This window comes from Panulirus ornatus, chromosome 1 (assembly GCF_036320965.1).
Source record: "Panulirus ornatus isolate Po-2019 chromosome 1, ASM3632096v1, whole genome shotgun sequence".
In the NCBI taxonomy this organism is placed as follows: Eukaryota; Metazoa; Arthropoda; class Malacostraca; order Decapoda; family Palinuridae; genus Panulirus; species Panulirus ornatus.
The window spans coordinates 87,024,678-87,039,327 of NC_092224.1; the positions used below are offsets into that span (position 1 = coordinate 87,024,678).

Below are 14,650 nucleotides of genomic sequence, written 5' to 3' on the forward strand. Positions count from 1 at the left end.
TCGTCTGCTGGTGTATGAAATGTTCCAGTAGTTCAATTGACCATAAAATGTAGTTATTGATGATGATCTTTGACGTTGTATATTCGCCATTCGGTTATCCCTGTGCTAGCAAATGATAATGATATGGGAAGAAATGAAAAAAAAAAAACACGTTTATTTACAAACTGTACAGAGTATGATGGAAATAATTACACATGTGCAACCATCTTACATTTCCTGGTAAGATAGTGAGAGATTGGCCCTTCTGTTTTATTATTGTTTCATTCATTATCTTGATAGTTTTATCACCTCAAATTTTGCAGTAGTTTTCCACAATTTGGTCAGGGATATTGTGGCAGTCTGGAAAAATCACACGAGACATTTTTGCTGAAAATGTTCTTTTTTTCCAGTCTCTCCGTTACTTTCGGCATGTGGAACGCACTTGCAAATGTCTGTTCAAATATGCCTTCCTCATAAAGAGTAAGGCATATGAACCTCCATAACTGTTTTGCATAACCTTGTGCTTTGAAATATGTTATCAATTTATTATATGAAACCACAGATGATGAATTGATTACAGAATTATGGCAGTTTTCACAGCTTACTTTGTATCTTTTCTAACCAGCAGCTGGTTCAGTTATTTGGTTGGGCTCATCTGTTGCTTCATCGCAGCTGTGTACTGCACAGCTAACCTCTGGACTTGCTTCTGTAATACCTTTCACTGTTTGTTGGAAAACGATGAACATGAAGGCTAGGATCTATATGTTTGCTGCTCGGCTAAAAGGGACGCCACAAAAGTTGCCACCGCTTGCTGCAGAAGGCGCCAGGACGGCTGTCTGTCATTCGATTGTGTTCGAAACGTTAAAACGCGACCTCGATATGGAGCTTATGCTTATAATGTTGGGTTTGTGCATTTTGTCGAAAGATATACACTTTGGGAGCACGTAATAATCCCATAGCATCGAATACATGTTAAGATATACTGGAAATAAGCTGGGAGGTACACTGTCTCGAATTTAGTTATCCAGCAAGTAGAGTAACGAAGATTTCGGATAAGTGATAAAAACAAAACCTATGATTGGTCAGGCGCCCCTTTGACGTCATAGACGATTATTACAACCACCAGAGTGCATTAGTGAGGCCAGCAGGTACGCTGAATTTCAAGGGCTAAAACATCTTTTAGGTATAGGATCTTTGATATATATATATATATATATATATATATATATATATATATATATATATATATATATATATATATATTATTACATATTGCAAGCGGTCACAGTGGTGCGCGTGATCTAGTATATGCATTTAACCACGAGGAAAATGAAACACGACAAAGTTCCTTAAGTTCACTTTCGTTCATTGATCACATCGTCAGGCTACAGTGGAGAGATATTTAATATATACCCTGACGCACCAATCGGGGGAAGAGTCCACTATGGAGATTTACATTGAGAGCATAGGTCAGGAAACTTCAGCCACAGACATGGGCACGGAAAGTGAGAGACAGGCGCTGATCTAGGTATGCGAGGAGACGGATTAAGTGGAAACCAGGAAACCACAAGCACAGACATGCGTGCAGTAAGAGACAGAGACACGTGACTCACGTATGGTTAGGAGAGGGTGAGAGAGAGTGGAGGTCGGGGAAACTCCTAGCACAGATGTGGGGGTAGAAGGGGACGTTGACACTGACTCAGGCAGGGAGGGAGTGGAGGAGGAAGAAAGTGGAAGCCACGAAACTCTCTCAGGCCTGGCCACACACGGAGAGCATGAGACACGACGCTGAGAATGAACAACAAATCCGAGGGATGGACAAAGTCCCTAGATACAACACTAAGGGAAATTACATGTATGGCAGGACTGGCGTAGTGTTATGAGGAAAATGTAAATCTAACCATCTTAGAAAATATTTCAACTGCTTGAAGAAAGGTACATGCCGGTATGGAGAGGGATGATGCAGACTGTACCATCCAGAATTGTGCAGACAATCACTTGAGATTCAGCGGTGCTTGAACGAGTATACTGTGAGAACCACCTCATTATCAGGGACAGTGAGGCATAACCCTCGTGCTCATCACAATACACGTCCTTTATGAGTGACAGACACACGGAGGCAGGGAAGAACTGCCAGAGCAGGAAATGACACTGGCTTCCCTCTTCAGAATGGTGAGGCAACTGAAAGATCTCTGCCAAGTTCACCAGAACACAGCGTAGTAACCCCAGAAACAACACAGTGACAAGACATGCAGTGTCCCAGTGTCCTTCATATATGCCAAGAGACGTGGAGTAAAATCATAGTGAACACATAGAATCCCATTTATACAAGTAGTTTTGCCTACTTCACTGCAACACAACCCCGAAAGACCATATGAATTGTGAGGTGCGGATCCCAGATGGTAACTTGTATAGAGGCTACAGGACTGGATCATGTGTAGGAGTTGCACTGTTTATAGAAGATACTTTGAACTCCTAAAATGATGATGTATAAGCACTCGATGTCAAGATTAAAAACCCAAACCTGGTCATTGCATTTAATCTGCAGACCAACAGATGCAAAGCCCGATGAATATAGAGAACCAATAAGGAACATTGTTGTCAACCTCCTCGAAAACTGCGTTCCAAATATATTTGTCTCTGCGGACTGCACCCTACCACACATTACGTTGAGAAAGGCTGGGAATATTATCGTACCGCAAAATACTGACAATAACATCGTACCGCAAAATACTGACACAGGAAGCGTTTAGGACGAGCAGCTGCAAAAACAAGAGTTATTCATACCATGTGAAAAGTTCTCCCTCTGCCAACAAATAACAGAACCAACCAGACGAAATAACATTGTGGACTCGGTGTTCGTAAATAGTATTACCATTTCAGTCTCCCCCCATACTCTGATCACCAACTGGTTGAAATAAAAACAAGTGGATGCTAAACCGCCAAGCCAGAACAAACGTATCGGTGAAGGTGTTTTCTGTCAGTAATTTTAGTTTTAGTTGAAAACGGCTAAACTGTAGGAGGATGTGATCAATGAGACGTCTGCGACACATTGAGAAACCTGCGGGGTTACCAAACAGACGAGGAACAGGTAAATAATGACGTGACCACTTTGGTAGTCTGAGCATGTAACAGACTCACACCAGCGGAGAAGAAAGCACGGAAGGTCTAGGTTAGAACGAGGAAGACAAGCACAATTCACCAAGCTTAGCAGAAAAAACCTATCACGTGAATGCTATCAGGAAAAAGGAGGAGGAAACTCTGTCAAGGAAATAAAAAGATCAACCCAAAATACTTTTACTCGTGTGCGAAACGTAAATCCAGAACCACAGACTCCAGTAGCCTACTTAAAATGGAAGAAGTTAATTTTAGAGACGCCAAGAGTTTATTTCGATTTTAAAAAGGCAGTGTGACTCAGTGTTCAGCGTGCCAGAAACATTAAAAATGAATGACCCAACAGACTTCTTCCCAAACAGTAATTCGTTAAGTGTACTTATAGCAGATATCATAACCCTCTCATCACAAGATTTCGAGAGGGCCATTGAGAGCATACCCATGCACTCAGTCCCAGGCCCAGACTCAAGGAACTCAGCCCTCATAAAGAAATGCAAGACACCCCAAACACGTGCACAAAATACTCTTAATAGAATATTCTAGATTCAGGCATCATTCCCAAGAGTTTGAAAATGACCCCACATCGCCCCACTCGACAAAAGTCAAAGCAAAGCAGACTCCAAATACTAACGACTGATAGCATTCACATCTCACGTCAGTAAAGTCTTTGAAAGAGTCCCAAGAGGCAAGCTGACGTCTTTGAAAGAGTCCCAAGAGGCAAGCTGACTTAGTTTATGGGAGTGAACAGTCTTCATAACCCAGGACAACATGGTTTGCAGGGCGGGTAGATCTTGCCTCTCTCAGTTGCTTGACCATTGTGACAGGATTGTTGAGGCTCTGGGAAACGAAGCAAATGCTGTCGTGATTTACACAGACTTCGCAAAAAGCATTTGACAGTGTGATCAATGTGTCATAGTATACAGAATGCGAAAGATGGGAATAACTGGAATAGCATGGAGTGGATATACAACTTTTTAACGATTGGATAACTACACATTGTTGTAAACCATGTCGTATCTCGTGTCTCCACAGTTAAAAGCTCGGTAACCCCCAAGGAACTGTACTTGATGAACCCCTCGTGTTCACTCGTTCTTATATCTGACTGTGACGCAAACACGAGCCACAGTTTCCTGTCATCTTTTGCAGATAATACAAAAGTATGAAAATCACATCAGTAGAAGATGCCGACAGGGAACAAAGAGACATAAACCAAGTCTTTCACTGGGCAACCGAGAACAAAAGCTTTTCAACGGAGGTAAGTTTCTACTTTGTAAAATAATCACCTTTGAAACCCAAAGGTGCGATACGCTAAAAGGAGAAAACACTGGAGATGCGGGGCCCAAGACCCCTGAACACTGCCATCAGAAACAGTATGGCATGCAATGTGGACGAGTTCAAGAATGCATGAGACAAGTACCTACGTAGTGTACCAGACCGGCCAGCCAGGCTATGGGGTTATGTGGACCCGAAAGCTGCGGCTTCCAACACCTCGGTCAACCAACGTCTCGTTCCAGCAGCCTAGGCCTACCCCGGGCTGTGAGGGTGGAGACCCCAGGAGACGCCATCCACGTGGTGAAAGCATTTTACTCGTATGCAAAATGCTAAGGACGTCGTGCTCCGTTGGCCCACTAAAAACAGAATGTAATTTTACAGATGACTTGGCCGGAGGCGAGTGTGGTTGTGAACGACAGATATGTGACCCCGCAGACTTCTTCCTATAAAGTGATCCCCCAGAGTTACACGTACAGGAGATATAACTACCTCAACACACGATTTTGGGAGAGCCATGGAGACCCCAGCGATGTCGCAGTTAGGGTTAAGACCTGACCTTGATGCATTCACGGGCCGCCAAGGGCCGAACGCATGGGTTCGATTCCTGGTTGTGGCTAAGGGTTAGTCTGCAAAATGAATACGCAGCTCATGCTTGGTTTTATATATATATATATATATATATATATATATATATATATATATATATATATATATATATCAAGTTGATTATTATTTTTTACAGTCGTTGTAAAAGACCTGTGCATATTTATCACCCTCAAGCTCTTTTTTTTTTTTTTTCCTCCCCCACAGGTTTTGCTTCATTAGATAAAGTGTGGTTTGGTTTCACGTGTTGGGAGGATTGCCTGAGGTCTTCGCTCCTGGGAAAGTCTGGTGGAGGTAGAGGCTGGGGGGTCGTTTGGGGTGCGGTAGAAAATGATTGTAGTGTCCCAGCTCGTCCTGTACTTTGGCGATTTATGAAGGAATTATATTCTATTATGTGCATGGCTTCTGTTATCTGTAGGCTTATCGGGTCGTGGCAGTGTTTCAGTATGACCTTTTTTTCGGTAAGATGATGACAAGTCGGATTCATGTGATGATGCTGTTGCATATGTAATTTAGGGTCACCGGCTTGAAGTGATAAGCATCGACTTAGTGATATCGTAGTCATGTCGATGCTCACTTTTTTTTTTTTAAGTTTACATCCCTCAGTTCGGCATGAGTACATGTAAACTATGGATGTCAGTGGTGTACCGGTTTGCGTTCCTGACCGAAACGCATTCACGGGCCCCCCAAGGTCGAGCTCATAGGTTCGAATCCTGGTTACGGCAGCCGGTCCACAAGCAACCCTATTGCTCATCTAACTCGTAGGGGTTGGTCTGTAAAATGGGTACCTGGCTCAGGTAGTCTTGATTAGGGCCGTAGTTGCCTGTGTCGTCTAACATCATGATAAGAAATACTCCATTGGTTAGCTGTAGATGGTCATCGCGCTGTGTGAGGTTGTCTGACAATGTAGTCACTGGTTTTCTTGTAGATTTAAATGATGATGTTGAGGCGATCTTCAGGGATGTTTATGATCTGCATCAAGATATTTGCTTCACTCAGATAGCCAGGAAAACATTTGTTTTCCATGTAGAAAACGCGATGAACAGTTCCAAGGTGGTGGTTCGTTCTGATTACCTGGTCGAACATGGAGGAAGCCACCTCTCTCTTTATCAAAGATTTGATTTTTAAAATGATCTTTGACTGGAATTTGTTTCTCTGTGGTCCCATGATGAAGAGTTCGTGTAAGCAGGGCTGAGGTAGGCTCTGATATCGCTTACTTTGTACCTCTCGGGGCAGGCACGTTAAGCATTGAGACACCTGTCCAAGTCGGGAGGTAGACTTACCGTGAACACTGGTTCGGTATTCCCCATCATGAGCCCCCGGATGTCTCCATCGAGAAAGGGGATCTTGCCCCACCGACTCATAAGAGAATCTCAGATGTCTCCTCCATAACCCTCTGTTTTTTTTTTCTTTTTTTTTTTTTTAGAAAGGCTTTTCGTTCCTTATGACTAGATGATGGTCATCATCGTAAGGGTAGAACGTAGTCGGGCGGATGTTGCTGTCTTGCCAAATATTTTTTTGATCTGATGAAACAAAACGTTGTGAGAAAAGTTGAAAAACAACAGCGTCCATGTCAGATAGACGAATGAAGCACAGTTCCTTGGAGGACTGAGGTTTATACTATGGAAACACCGGAGATGGCATGGTTTACAACTACGTGTTGTGATATATTAGTTGAAAAAGGTGTGATATATTAGTTTAAAAAGGTTGTATAACCATATACCATTTTTTTCCGGTAATTTCCATATAGGTGCACGTGTTACAGGTGTCTTGCATTAATTTATGAAGACTGAGTTCCACATGTCCGGGCGTGGGGCTGAGTGCTGGGCATTCTCTCAGTGGCCCTCTCGAAGTCTCGTGTTAAGGAAGTGGCATCTGCTATCTGTGCACTTGGAGATTACTGTTTAGGAAGATGTCTGTTGGGTCGTTTATCTTTAATGCTGTTTTTGGCTCGCTGAATACCTGTTCATATTGTCTGTTTAGAATCTCGCCCCTCTCCTGGAGGTCTTCTGTAAAATTATTTCTGTTTTTGATGGGCTAATATAGAGTTGTGGTCCTTGGTTTGCGTTTCGCGCGAGATGAAGTATTTTGGATTACTTTTTATTGCATTAATTTCTTTTTCTTTTGCCTGTGTTTCGTATGACATTTATAGTTTATGGTGTCTGTCTGTGATAATTCACTTGATAGCTTTTCCTTCCCTTGCTGGGTGATCTGTGGTTTGTTGAGAAAAACCGCAGTTCTTTTCCTGCAAAGCGTGTCTTTCTCGTTTTAACCTATACCTTTTGTGCTCTCTTCTTGCAGGCTTATTTGTCTTGCATGTCTGGAGTACCACATTGACACATTCATCATATGTTTTGGCACTCAGCATGGTTGCCCATTGTGTTGTAGAGATCTTAGTGTGGTATTTCCGGCCGACAATAAAACACACACGAAAGACCACACGAATAGTGAGTTGTGGATCCCACATTACAACCCGTGCTGATGCGACAGCACCAGATCATGTGCCGGAGTGGGAGTGTATGTAGTAGATACAACAACACTTAACATCAACTGGACCTCTGAACTCCTGGAATGATGTCGTAGAAGCACTCGTTGTCACGATCGAGAACGTAACCTGGTCGTTGCGTTGATCTACAGACCACATGATGTAGAGCGCCACGAATTTATACGGAATTAAGAACCACCATACAATCATGTCATAACCTCGGAAACTCGATCCCAAATATACTACTAGTCTTAGGAGACTTCTTCAGCCCACCGCACATTGAATGGAGAGAGAGAGGCAAGAAATGATATCGTAGCGGAAAATGCTGACTGGAAGCAGCTCGGACGAACAGCTGAGAAAAGAGAGTTACTCAGACTGTGTGAAAAGTTCTCCCACAGCCAACAAATATACAAAAACCGACCAGAGGATATAACATACTGGACTTAACCTTTACAAATATTGCGGACGTAGTGCATTATACTCTGATCATAACCTGATTGAAATTTAAACTACCTTGGATGCTTTCAGTAATTTTCGTTTTAATAATAAATGAATAGAATGGGAAGATGCGATCGATAACATGTTTGTGACTCGCTGGGAAAACCTGCTGAGTGCCACATTTGAGGAGGACTGTATATAAATGACATGACCACTTAAGTACTCCGTACACGTAACATACATACATACATACATACTAGCGAGAAGAAAGCACTGAATATCGGGGATTAGAACGAGAAAGACGAGCACTTTACAGAAGGCGAAAAAAAAAAAGAATTGCATGCCTTCTAAAGAAACCACAGCTCACTCATTACAGAAAAGAAAACCTATCACATGAATTATCGAATACGACCACACACTAGTGCCACATGAGACAGGAAAAAGAAGAGCAATACAAAGCCACAGAAAGGAAATAAATAACCCAAAATACTTATATACGTATGTAAACCACAAATCAAGGACCCAGTTGAAAGAGAAGTAAGTAATTTTACAGACGACTGCCAAGAGTGAGATTGTAAAAAAAGGAAGGATGAATTGGTTTTCAGCGAGCCAAAAACATTAAAGGTAGATGACCAAACAGATTTCTTCCGAAACAGTAATTCCCCAAGCGAACAACATAACTAGATATCAACTCCACAACACAATATATCGAGAGGGCCATTGAGAGCGTCCGCATGCACTCAGCCCCAGGTCCGGACTCGTGGAACTCAGTCTTCATAAAGAAGTGCAAGGGCATATCTAACACTTGCATTAAGTACTCTCTTGGGGGGGGGGGGGGAGAGCTTAGATTCTGGCATCATTCACGAGAGTCTGAAATTAACCCCACAACGCCCCACTCCTCCACAGAGTTGGAAACAAAGCTTTCCACAGACTGCTTTCCCACAGACTATCGACCGATGGGACTAACATCGCAGATTATGGAAGAGTCCTAAGATACAGCTGATTGAAATATGGAAATGAACAGTCTACTTAACCTTGGACGGCATGGATTAAGGGCGGGAAGATCTTGCCTCCCAGTTGCCTGAGTCACCATTATGATAAAGAGTATTGAAGCTCATGAAACCAGGGGAAATGCTAACATGATGTACACTTACTTTGCAAAAACATTTGACCAGTGAGATCATGATGTCATAGCATATGAAATGCGAAAGATGGGGGGTAACCGGAAAAATTGGTTGAAGGATATACAACTTTTTAACCAATACATCATAACACGTTGTTGTAAACCATGCTATCTCGTTTCTTAACAGTAAAAGAATTCACTCCCCGAGGAAATGTACTTGCGCCCCTCCTCTCCGTTCTTGTATCTGACATTGACTCAAACAAAAAGCCAGTTTCGTATCATCATCTGCAGATGATAAAAGAATAAGTATGAAAAATCACATCAGTAGAAGATGCCAAAAGGCTACAAAACACATAAACGAAGTCTTTCACTGAACAACCGATGTGATTTTCAGTGCAGATGAGTTTCAACTCCGGTACGGAGAAAATGAAGAAATAAAGAAATAACAATCCCGAATTGACAGAGACGCAGTCATAAACCACTTGAATAATGTGAAAGACCATGGGGTAATGAAATGTGTAAACAGCATAACCTTCAGCAAACTCTGCAAAATAACGGTTGCCTTTTGCAGAAGGATGGCTGGCTGGATCCTGCGGACCTTCAAGACAGCGTAAGAAGAACCACTGGTGCTATTATTCGAGGCACTAATCCTTTCACAAACTAATATTGTTGCGTTCTGACGTCATCCTACAAGGTGAACGAAATTGCGGATTTTTAAGTGTTCAGAGATCTTTCACAGCCCATAACATTGTGGTAAAGGAACTAAATTTATGGGAGCGACTGAAATCTCTGAGCCTGGAGTCTAAACTGGATAAGTATATCGTCATCTTTACCTGTAAGGTATGGTTCCCACATTCGTAAATAACATCCTACTGCTACGACAGGCATGGAAGACTGAAAATGACTACCTCTGAAATCCATGGGTGCGTTATGCATAAAATGAGAGAAAAACCCCATGACATCAATACCTTGCCAATTACCTTCAGAAACAGCCTAGGATGCACGGTAGAAAAATTCAGGAGTGCACTGGACAAGTACTTACAAAGTGTACCAAACAACAGGCTTTGAGTTCTGTGTAGGCCTCAAGGCTGTGCCAGTCAACGGCTTGATCGACCAAGTGACTCATTCCAGTATTCTGGGCCCATCCAGGGCTGTGGTGGGTAGACCTACGAAGTTTTCACCAGGTATGCATTGCATAGGATAAGTTAGGCTACAAATTTAACCTAATGTAGCTTATACATTGCAATGCCAGTGTATACTAGGTTTAGGTACAACAACCTAATCTAGGTTTGATATACAGAAGTCAGTGTGCACTTATGTAGACTATGAGTATATTTAGAGAGTCTATGCATTAATACATATACATTTCCTATACGTAAGTTACAACAAATGGTGGAAATGGCGTCCATGTACCTTTAGACACCCATCTACCCGTCGCCTGTTTACAAAGACACGCGACAAATAAATCGTACAGATGTTCCTAATGAAATTTACGATGACTTTCTTCAGTTCAGGAAGAGTTTGAGGATTTTCTTTGTAAACTGGGCCTTTCATTGGTTTTCACAGATAATCAGGGGTTGCAAAATCTGGCGACCGTGGAGGCAAAATTTCCTTTGAAACTCATCGCGCATTAGCGTCATTGAGAGACAAGCTGTGTGTGCAGTAGCACCGTCCCATTGGAGGTAGCCGCAGGCAGTTTCATCCTCAGTTCAAATGTCCAGTGAAGGGGAAAACAGTCAGTTAACAGTAACGTTCCGAGTTGAGTGTGTCATTGAAGAAAATAGGGCCGATTAAACGATTTCGTGATAGGGCGCACCACACACCAACCCTTTTTTGATCATTTAATTGGTGTCTCCTTGATACTCGGATTAGTCGCCACCGAACGCGGCTGTTTTGTGTATTGACGTAGCCAGATAAAAGAAAACACGACCTATTGATGAAGGATGTGACGTCCAGAATATCTCCTCCATTGGCACCAAGTCTCTAAACCTTTAGCAGTATCCTGGCCACGGTTATCAATAACCAGTGACGCTGCTGGTGCAAGATGAATTACTTACTTCTGAATTATATGTTTAATGAAGAATTTAGAGCAACCACAGGGAAATATGTAGCCTAAAGGGCGGAGTCGTGGGTGAGGCTACACTGTTCACTTGGAGGCGATCGTGCGGACATGTCTACTGACACAACCAAATGGATATTCTTTGTACCCACCTATTTTTTTTTTTCTATTTCCATGTTATCCCCCTCATTTCTTCATTAACCGTATTATTAGAAAAAAAATATGCATCGGCTGCATCACTGGTTATTGAAGACTGTTGTCAGGAGATATCCACATATTTTTTTCCCTTAACGTTTCCATTTTATTATCAGACAAAATTCGCCGCGTTGACATCGTATTATTAAACTGTCACACCAGTAATTTCAATTTCAGTGGTGCTGTTCAGAGCTGAGCAAATATGGTGGTGTATGCGTAGCCTTTGGCATGTACATAATTATGGGAGTGATCGTTTTACTACTTCATTGGAGAGCTGCACTGGATATTAATTTCCAACGCTGGAATAAGATAACTTATAATAAAGATTGGTTTATAAGTTAGCATACCATTACTTGTTATGTTTCTTATTTAAACTGGAAAATGATCGAAGTGTACGATAATTTTGCTTCGTTGTACGCTGTTTAGGCTATATCAGGATTACCTTTCCAAGCATGTACTTACATTGATATTGTTGGATGAAACATGTCAAACTGTGATGAGTTATTGGTGTGAGCAATAACGGCCCCGCTAGCCGTTGGGCTCTGAATTATAGCGACAAGATGAAGTTGTCTGTAAACATAGTTGCAGTTTACTGCACCACTTGATAACATTTGTTTCTGATATGTCGCACGTAGTGCTAGGCATGTTTGGTTTTCGTCTATTTCAGAGATGTACAGTTGATCCTTAATTTGATGCGTTTCGTAAGCGTTTTACACAGGAAAGGAGCGTGACCAAAAGTACTCGTTGTTAGGCTTGGCGAGGAACTTGATAAGAGGGGAAACTGGTTAGGGGGCGAGGTACCTTGGTTACGGTTGAGAGCGAGTGCTGCGTTGAGGGCACGGCCGGGTTGGCTCAGGAGGCAGTAGGGCCGGCTCATGCATGAACTTTATTTATTCTCTTTCATTTAAATGCATATTATCTATTTTTTTTCACTTAGATTGATATAAATCATATCCATCAATATTAAAGGTAGTTCATGTTGAATGAAACTAGTTACTTAGAACATTTTATGATGTAGAAATAAATTTTTGCTCGTTACGCCTTGATGTTTCCTCCATCTTGTTCCATAAGGTTTAAGGTCTTCGTAACAGTTCTAAACTCCGTATTCCCCGCATTTCGTACCTTGGAAGGGGGGGGGGGGTCGAAACCCTCCTCTTGTATTTCAGTTACTAAAAGAGGAAACTGAAGGAGCCAAGCGGGAAGTGCTCATCCTCCACGAAGACTCAGATTGGAGTGTCTGAATGTGCATGGATGTACCCTAGATGATAAGAGAAAAAGAGAAAAGAGATAGGTGATATGTTTGAGGAAAGGAACCTGGTTGTTCTGGCTCTGAGTGAAACTAAGCTCAAAGGGTGGGGGGGGGGGAGGCGAACCCCTCCTCTTATATTTTAGTGACTAAAAGAGGAAACTGAAGGAGCCAAGCGGGAAGTGCTCAGCCTCCACGAAGGCTCAGATTGGAGTGTTTGAATGTGCATGGATGTACCCTAGATGATAAGAGAAAAGAGATAGGTGATATGTTTGAGGAAAGAAACTTGGTTGTTTTGGCTGAGTGAAACCCTCCTCTTCTTGTATTTCAGTTACTAAAAGAGGAAACCGAAGGAGCAAAGTGGGAAGTGCTCATCCTCCACAAAGGCTCAGATTAGAGTGTCTGAATGTGCGTGGATGTAACCTAGGTGATAAGAGAAGAGATAGGTAATATGTTTTGAGGAAAGGAACCTGGTTGTTCTGGCTCTGAGTGGAACGAAGCTCAAGGGTAGAGGGAAAAAATACTTTGGAAACTTCTGGGGAGTAAAGACGGATTGTCTAGAGGACAAGAGCTAAGGAAAGAGTAGCACTACTCCTGAAGCAGGAGTTGTAGGAGTGTGTTAGAGTGAGGAAGTAAATTCTAGATTGATGTGGGTCATACTGAAAACAGCGGGGGACGGGCAATTATTGGTGCGTACGCACCTGGCCATAAGATCACCAGAGGCAAGTGTTTTGGGAACAGCTGAGTGAGTGTGTCTGCAGGTTTGGTGTATGAAACTGGGTATTAGTGATGGGTGATTTAAGTGGTAAGGTAAGTAATGTGGTAGTTGAGGATATGATTGGTACATGGGTTATTCAGTGTTATGAATGGAAGTGGTGGAGAGCTTTTGGAGTTGTGTGCTGAAAAAAGACTGCGAATTGGGAATGACTGGTTTAAAAAGAGATATGTATACAAGTGTACATATGTGAGTGGGAGAGATGGTCAGCAGGCATCATTAGATTATGTATTAATTGATATGCATGTTTAAAAGAGACTTGGATATAAATGTGCTGAGGACAGCTGGTGGGATGTCTGATAACTATATTGTTGAGGCAAGAGTGAAGATTTGTAGAGGTTTTTGAGAAAGAGGAGATAATGTTGGGGAGAAGAGTGGTGAGAGTAAGTGAGCTTAGTAAGGAGACTTGTGTGATGAAATACCTGTAGAGATTAAGTATAGAATGGCAAAAGGGGAGAGCAAATGATGTGAGGGGAGTGGTTAAGGAATGTTAGGTATTTTGGGAAGCAGTGGTGGCATGTGCAAGAGATGCATGTGGCATGTGAAAGGTGGGAGGTAGGCAGATTAAGAGGAAGGTGCAGGGGTTGTAAAAGAGGGCAAATAAGAGTTGGGGTGAGAGTATCATTAAACTTTAGGGAAGACAAAAAGATGTTTTGGAAGGAGGTAAATAATGTGCAAGAGAGAACAAATGGGAACATCAGTGAAGGGGGCAAAAGGGGAAGTGATAACAGGTAGTGATGTGGTGAGGAGGAGATGGAGTGATTGTTTTGAAGGACTGTTGAATGTATTTCATGATACAGTGGCATATGCATCATGCTTTGGTTGGGGTGGTATGCAAAGTGAGAATCATGGAGAGTGGTTTGGTGAAGACAGGAAGGAGGTGGAAAAAGCCTTAGAGAATATGAGATGTAGCAAGGCGGTGGAAGCAGATGGTATTGCAGTAGAATTTATTAAGAAAGGGGGTGACGTGTCGTTGATTGGTTCGTAAGATCAATCATTGTATGTATGGATCATGGTATTCCACATCGTTCCAATTCAATCTGTTCCTTGCACACCTCTCAACCTCATGCATGTTCAGGCCCCGATTGCTCAAAATCTTTTACATTCCATCCTGCCACCTCTAATTTGGTCTTCCACTTCTTGTTCCCTCCAGCTCTGACATATATCCTCTTTTTCAACCTTTCCTCACTCATTCTCTCCATATATCCAAACAATTTCAACACACACTTCTGCTCTCTCAACCATGCTCTTTATTTCCACACATCTCTCTTACCCTTTCATTACTTAATCGATGAAACCATCTGACACCACATGTTGTCCTCAAACGTATCATTTCCAACACATCTGGGAGACATATTCAA

The 14,650-nt window shown here is 42.3% G+C and overlaps 1 protein-coding gene across 18 annotated transcripts in view; it reads left to right on the forward strand.

The window, feature by feature from the left end:
* Mbs (Myosin binding subunit) overlaps window positions 1-14,650 on the forward strand; it is a 414,505-nt gene that overhangs the window by 124,858 nt on the left and 274,997 nt on the right. The gene's annotated exons all lie outside the window — the stretch shown is intronic.